We start from the raw sequence: 8,348 nt of genomic DNA, 5'->3' as shown, positions 1-8,348 counted from the left end.
TCGCCGTATCGAATAGCTCAAGTTAGTCTAAACTATGTTTATATATTATTACATCGTTATACGCATTAAAATAAATAATACCTGTAGTTCCTTATTTCGAATCATCGACATCGTCCCGTTAGGATTAAATCATATTATATTAGTCTAAATTATTATAATTTTAACGTTGTCACAAAGTGAATTTGTGAAGGGTGTAGCCATTTTTGAAAGTATAACAAAAATAAATTTCAGTTGCGCCTGTCATTATTAATTCTGTCTCTGTCGTTCTTTATCAAATCGGGCAGCTTAGAAAGAGAGGGAGAGAGAGACAAACTATATTGGTGTTTGTAGTTTTATTAAGTTTTACTCGCGTTGAGTATGTTGGAGATTAGTTAATAGAATGTGCATTCAGTTAGTTGTATTTAGAAATGTTTGCAGGGAGCCGGGCCGTTTGCAAATATACCTATAATAGAATGTACCTAAATTATAATATAGTATAGTATAATGACGTCATAATCTAGGATTATATTAGATTATAATGTCACTATAATATAACATAATTTGTTGTTTAGTAACGTAATGAAGGGAGATTGTAAATTAAAGCAATCGAACGAACCGATAATGTTTTCGATCGAATTATAAATAATCATCTAGGTACGGTAAATAATTATCGAATGAACATCATCAAGATTGGACATCGCGTAATTATATACTGACTGTACTCTATTCCAATTAGTCCCTTTTGACACTTCTTAGAACGTATTAATAATAATCATTTTTGTTCATGATTGTAAATCATTTAAAAAATATATAATCAATCTAAATCATTATACAATTAATTAACACACACAATAACATAATCTGTCAAATGGGACTTCGTAATTGGAATAGAGTGTAGGGGAAGCACTTACTCTCTCAGCCTATGTCCTACCCCACCAGAGATTCCTAAGTTCGATAATTTAAGCCACAACTGCCTATAATTTGATACACGTTCAAACTGTTTTTATAATTAGCTTCGCATTTCTATCGTTTCAAATAATTGAAGACATGAGTGGATGAAGGGAATACGATATAATTTGTTAATTTTGAGAAAACGCGCAACAGACTTTTGTTACTTGTTCTTTTTCTTCGTAAGAAACTCCTTCAACACATGAGAATCACATGAATTAAAAATAGCCTTAAAACCTGGAGTTTTAAGGTCTAGTATGGTTTATAGACATAACAGCTTCATTTGATGTAAAAACTCAAAAATCTTAAAAATAGTACTTAACCCCTTCATCCACTCATGTCTTCAATAAAATTGTGTACAATTGAAGACATGAATCGTTGTGCACAATGTCGTACTGGTGGCTACATCCCGTCGGGATGGATAGTTTTTGATAATATTAAATGAGTTTATACAAATACCTTCCTACTTTTGTTGGTGAACTCAATGAATCAGAAATGATGAGTTCGAAGTTACACCTCGTTTCAGGCGGGTCGATGTGATTTGCGAAAATTTGAAGTCACGTTTTGTTCACTTGACAAATTATGTATGACTAAAATTAGTTGACAAGATACCTACTTATATTTTAATATTTTTTCTTTGAAATATTTTATTAAAGCCAAAGAAGTTTTACTTGTTACGTAATTGACACACGCTGCTTGTTTTGCGATTTTTAGGTAAAATTTTAGTGTCATTTTATTATAATATGAGCTCACTTTGTTTGAAGATCGAGTTGCATTCGTAAATTTTTAACAACAATTGTTTTTAAATAACTTCCCCTTTAGCGCGGTCTTGCTGCGTCACGTCTTTGTTATAGAAACTCATCTCAGTGTGAGTTTTTTAACGTTCTCTATAGCGTAAAAGTTAACCCAATTTTGTATGCAGTTGGAACAGCGCCCCTAGCGGTAAACGCAGGCAAACGATCCCATTCCATACAAATATGAGCTAACTTTTACGATATCCAAAACGTTAAAAAACTCTCACTAAGCCCACAGTAATAAGAACGGTTTCCGTTTTCGTGTCGTTCATAGCGAGTTCACCATTAAAAGTGAAATTGTTTCTAATTTAAATGTTATTGTAGGATTCGATACACAATATCTTCGGGCCTAAGTAAACTTGTATAACATAGGATTTGTGTGGTCATCGTACGTTGATGATAATTTTAACTGTATATATATATGTCGCGTATTACCAAAGAACGTTGCAATTTTACTACATTTATACATTAGTAGCCGCGCATAGCCATGTAGTACATCGAAACACCACCTGTCCTGGTGGAACTGGAAAGGCCTCCAGGCCACCAGTAATAATTCAATCATAAAAAAAGAACATTGAAAACCTAATACGTAGTCTATATTGAAATATAAATTATATTAAAACTAAATTATTATTATCTACATGATATAGGTATTTTAATGTCAAAATTACCTCTCGTGTGTTTTGACAAGTGAATGTGCTCAATTTTTCTTTAAAGAAAAGAAAAACAAATTTGACAAAAATTCTATTACATCTATTACAAGTTAAAAAAATATAGGTGTGTGTTGTAATATTAAATATTTGTCGTAGTGTTGCCATAATATTAAATATTTAAAGATATTGTGTGGTGTATCCGTTGTTGCTGGACAACGTATTGAATTCTGCATATCCGAAACGTCTCGAAGGTTCCCGCGAGCAGCCGTCACAAACTACCCGCCTTTGTCGATGCCTTATTGAATTGCTACGTTGTTTGGTAAGTGAATAGGTTGTGTTTAGAAAGCAAATAATTTATAACTGAATGTTGTGAATATTCATTCCTCTGTTGTGACGATGTATTATTGTAAAAATTATGAAAAATAAATAAATATATATATATATGTCTATAATTATGTTATTGGTCGACATATGACAATAGTGACGTGCTCTGAATGTCCATATTGAGTGCCTATAAAATGCTTTTATTTTATTAGTACATTTATCATTAATTAATTAATTAAACAAACAGTCAGTCCGGGTAACTTTGATAAAGATGACGTTGATGTTTTTGGGTTAAATAATTCAAATGCTTCTCGCGAATGGACGCGCGGATCACAAGTTACCGGAAGTGGCTGCACACAAATTGCCTTTGATAAATTATTATTCCAATACAATATATTAATTATTTTCTATGAATAGTGAAGTTTTTTCGTATTTTTTTTGGTATTTACGAAGGACCGCACTATATTTAGATGAATATTCGTAGGTGGCACCTATTGTTGTAATTAATAACTCTATAGGCGTTCCGATGATCGCCGATCGCGTAGTTGTCTCTTTTTCAAATTTTAAACGTTTTCACTCTGGTATGATGGTATGGTAGTGAAGTAGTTGTTTACAAACTGGACCCGTAGCCGGCAGATAACATGGCGTCTTTGTATTGCGAATTATTGAGGACATTTTGTTTCGTGACTGATGTTGATCCACGTTATATACAATTGAAAATACCATTGAATGAGTTTAATGGATAATTTTAATGAATGCCATGATTTTTGTATGTTTTATTAAGTTATTTGTTTTGAAAGATTTAACGTAAATTTTGACTTTATCAGATTTTTTTTTACTCAAAAGCAAAGAAGTCTCTTGTACGCTTTTGTGTTTGTTTGGTTAGTGATAATATTTGAAGCCAAGTAACGAAATTTTGAGTACGCAGATGTATTATCACTGTTAGAAAATGCATTGTATTTCCGTGAAATTCAAGGTATTACGAGGAACAGTGAACAAGCTTTTGGTTATTTTATTATGGTACTGGGTCTAAGGAAAACTTTTCCGAAATATCTGTAAACTGCTCTGTGATGCGAACGGAAACATTAAACAGAATTTGTTTTATATATTAATTGGACATGTCATTTAAAGCACGCGCATTTAGTTTTGGCACTTGTGTATATCCGTGAAGGTCGACCTTGTGCGTCACCTGAAAATAATATACACAAAAACATTAGTAACAATAATTATTTTTCTGTAGTATTTGTTAATTTTATCCAAAGATTGGGCGTCATTTTTTCGATTCATTCGAATTTGAAACGTTCTAAGTGTTTGTTGTCTGCTCACGGCGCCTCCACACTAGCGAGATCGACTTGTAGACACGAGCTTAACTTTTTGTATTTTTAAAACGTTACAGGATTGGTGTCGAACAACCGGTTTGGTGGACTGTATTCCTCTTGTTTAGTTGTAAACGAAAATTGTTTATGGAATGGCCAAATTGACATTTGACATGATTCGAATTTGAAAAATTATTGAATGACACTTAAAATAGTAATTTTCGTCAATCGTCCAGACAATATTTTGACAATAGACAATATTTCTGTAAAAAAATAAATATCGCCTCAAAATGGGATTTGTGTGGCCATCGCGTAAAGCAAGCAGAGTATGGTACCGCTCAAGAAAAAATTTTAAAATTATGTAATCATCATTTCTCGTAACGAGCATCTTTGACTGATTCTACTCTACCTATTGTTATTAATTGATTAACGCCTTCAATTCCTAAACAAGATCTAAATCTAATGTAGGTACGTACCTATGTAAAAAATATGGGCACGATGCTTTAAACAAAATTAAATGTCCACATACTTTTTTTAATCTAGAGATAGTTCATTTACGTCTCACGGAATCCAAGACAGAAAATCACCGCTACACTTTTATTTCATCGTATGGACGGAATCATAAAAATTGTTTTTAAATTAAAAAAAGTTGTTTTGTAAAATGAGTCGTCTATTATCAAAGGTGGCAATCTGTGCATTTGGACAAAAAAATGTTATTGATATGTCAATACAGATTGATTTGAATATAATCGTCTCCTTCAAAGAATACGGTTCAAAACCTGCATTAAATAAAGGTTAATACTTAACCTGTTATTTATCTAAGATGTCGTTCAGAAGAGTTTTGTGACTGCCAATGGAATATAAAGTCAATAATTCGTTTTTCTGATTTAGCAATAATTGTCCAAAAGTCACATTGCCGGCTTTGATAATAGTCGACTCAAATGCTGTTTTCAAATTACATAACTTCTTTCTAACTAACTAACATCAGGACTAAACATAAAGTTGACATTGTGAGATGTGAATTTGGCCTTAGAACAGTCTCTATAAAACGAGTCGCTAGTCTAAATGTTTTGGTGTATATTTCGATACAAAAATGCAGTCCGCCAAATTCGACAACGTGTATTTTAGATGTTAAGAAATGTGTGGCCTTATCGCAGTAATAAATGTACAGAATGGTGATTATTGTAAATTTCCCTCAGATCCTTGTGTACATTTACATTAATGCGAACAAATAATGTTTTGAAATGAACGATATTAGTTAATTATTGACAAAAGTAGTTTATTCTGCGATAAGGTAGTTATTGTTGTATGGAAGTGAATGACGAGATTTTGTGTAAAAATTTTGTGGATGAGGGAAACAGTGTCTGGAAATAAAACTAGTCATGTGTTTATATTGGAGTTTTTTTTATTCTTGAGTGTTTTACGGTATATTCTGATCTGGTTGAAGAAGGGCCAGGCAGGAAGCAGTCCTGCCTTCACATTTGATACGTGCGACACTTCTTAAAAACAAGAGAATTGGGACTTCAAGCTGACGCCGCGTGGTGGTTAACTACGTACAATTTGTCATGCTCGTGGGATTCGGTACCCACTTAATACTAGACGGGCCTTGAGCTCCCGCGAGTACAGTATTAGAAATCAACTAGTACGCTGGCCTACAAAAGTGCATGGAGAGAAGAGATCAGAACAGATGCTATAAAATTATGTCGGTTAAAACATGGGACTAATTAGCACAGGATGTAATATCTACAAGTTCGTATCACCTTTAAATACTTTTTGTTTATTTAAGGCTTAGATGGTATGTCGAGCTCCCGGTTCACCTGGTTTTAAGTGGTCTCCGGAGCCCATAGACATAACGACGAAAATGCCGCCGCTCATCTTGAGGCATGAGCTTTAATTCTTAGCTTTGACAGCAGATATAGGCAGCGTGGTGGTATCTACTCTTAGGGGCTAATAAGACGTCCTAGCACCATAGTTACGCAAATAGAAAATTTTGGGAATTTGACTTTTAGCATCATTCTCCTGCCCTTCTAGTCATTTGGGGTCGGCGCAACATGTTTTCTCTTTCCATACTCCTCTATCATATACCATTTCTTGGCTCACTCTTCTTTTACACATATCGTCTTTCACGCAATCCATCGATATCTTCTTACGTCTACCATTTCCTCTAAAGCCTTCCACATTCATAGTTAATACTCTCTTAAGTTTGATTTTTATAACAAAATGTTATTCCTTTACTATGAAAGTCAATCGTGAACAATTACGTTAAGTAGGTACGTATTTCATAAGAGAAAATTGTACCCGCCTGCAGGATCCGAACATAGAGTCGCGAGCAACGACGATACGAACGCATCGGGCGTCTCATCCTTTACGCCACGACGACTTCAACAAACAGGCACTTTTTTGAATATTAAAACGAAGTTTGATATACACGTATATTTATTAAATTTAACATCATTTGAGTCGACTATTATCAAAGCCGGCAATGTGACTTTTGAACAATTATTGGTAAATCAGAAAAACGAATTATTGACTTTGTATTCCATTGGCAGTCACAAAACTCTTCTGAACGACATCTTACATAAATAACAGGTTAAGTATTAACCTTTATTTAATACAGGTTTTGAATCGTATTCTTTGAAGGAGACGATTATATTCAAATCAATCTGTATTGACATATCAATAAATTTTTTGTCGTCCAAATGCACAGATTGCCACCTTTGATAATAGACGACTCAATTTTATCTGTTAAACGTAGTTATAATACACAAGACCGATTTAAAAAAAAAAAATTTGAATCGAAATTCCAGAGACGATGCGGAAGGGTACCCTAACCGGAAAAAACGTCCGTAACGTAAGATTTTTATTGAAGTAAAAACTTCTTTAGAATCGTTGTGATTTCAAACCGGATGCAACGGAAAAAACGACAGGTAAGAGACACAAATACAAAAATGTGTAGGATGAAGCCAGCAAAGAATGAGACAGAAATATACATACTATTTAATACAGCGCCATCTGTGAGATTTTTTAATACTAACGTGTGTATGAAAGCTCTTGTAGTGAATTTTAATTTAGGATTATACGTGAAATTAAAATATCAATTCACAGAGGGCGCTACCTTACAATTATTTACTAATGACAAAATTTTACATATACTTACGACGTTTAGGATAATTGTATTTTAATTTTGGAAGGTTTCACTTCTACCACGTGTGAATTGCACACATGTATTTTTAGTAATGCACACAGTGTACGACTTAACTTTGTAATAAAAATAACATATTTATTATTATTCATTGACCACGATCTCAGAGCGTTTGTTTGCAATACACTAACTGCTCTTATGCAAACAACCGTGAATGAAGTGTACCACCATAAGTTCGCACGTTACCGAATGACCGTGAGTTGTTGCGAAACCTCAGTTTTATTTTCTTTATACCTCGAATAGAACTTAAAATTAATATTTTTATAATAAGGGACTTCGTTCCTATCCGGTGTCCCACGACACCGCACATCTTTTTTTGTATATATCGCGGATACCACTCCACAGGAGCCAGCAACACGGCGGGTGAGGTCTCCGCGTACTTCGGATTTTCTTTTTTTTCCTACCTATTCTCGTAACTTCGAGGGGTTATTCTAGATTCACCGAACTAGTAGGCGAGTTCACGGGGCTTTTTTTTTTTTTTTTTTAAAATGGTTTTATGACCTGGTTACTGAGACCTTTAAGTCATGTCTTATTTTTAATTTATATTCTTATTTTTATAAAAAATGATAATATGGAGTGAAACGAAATGAAATGAAGATGATTAATTTGAGATATTAATCTATTGGAATGAAATGACATGATATGGGATGAAACATAATCTTAGTAAAATGGTGGTCATTTACTGAGATTTTTTCAGTGGACTTTTTGGAGGATCCCGAGAAGTTACGTCCAGAGGCTTTGTTTCATTTTCCCACATTTGTGCACTTTCACAGATATTAAACAGATAATAAACCACCGTTATTACACATTTAAACCCGAAGAAACACTAAATAGACAAAATAAAACAAATCACACAACTTCACTCCTCGCGTTCCCGCCAAAAAGTCCCTTCACGGGGCTCAAACCGGAGTGTTGCCAACACTGGCCCTAGCAAGAGTGCTTCGCAGAATCTACCACCGGATCGGAAACGCGACCCACTGATTGATCTTAGAACTTATATCTCAAGATGGGTGGCACATTTATGTTGTAGATGTCTATGGGCTCCAGTAACCACTTAACACCAGGTGGGCTGTGAGCTTGTCCACCCATCTAAGAAAAAAAAAAATGTTTGGGTAGGAAATAAAACAAACAA

The sequence above is a fragment of the Bombyx mandarina genome, chromosome 22 (assembly GCF_030267445.1).
Source record: "Bombyx mandarina strain Sakado chromosome 22, ASM3026744v2".
Classification (NCBI taxonomy): domain Eukaryota; kingdom Metazoa; phylum Arthropoda; class Insecta; order Lepidoptera; family Bombycidae; genus Bombyx; species Bombyx mandarina.
This window is presented reverse-complemented; position numbering follows the sequence as displayed.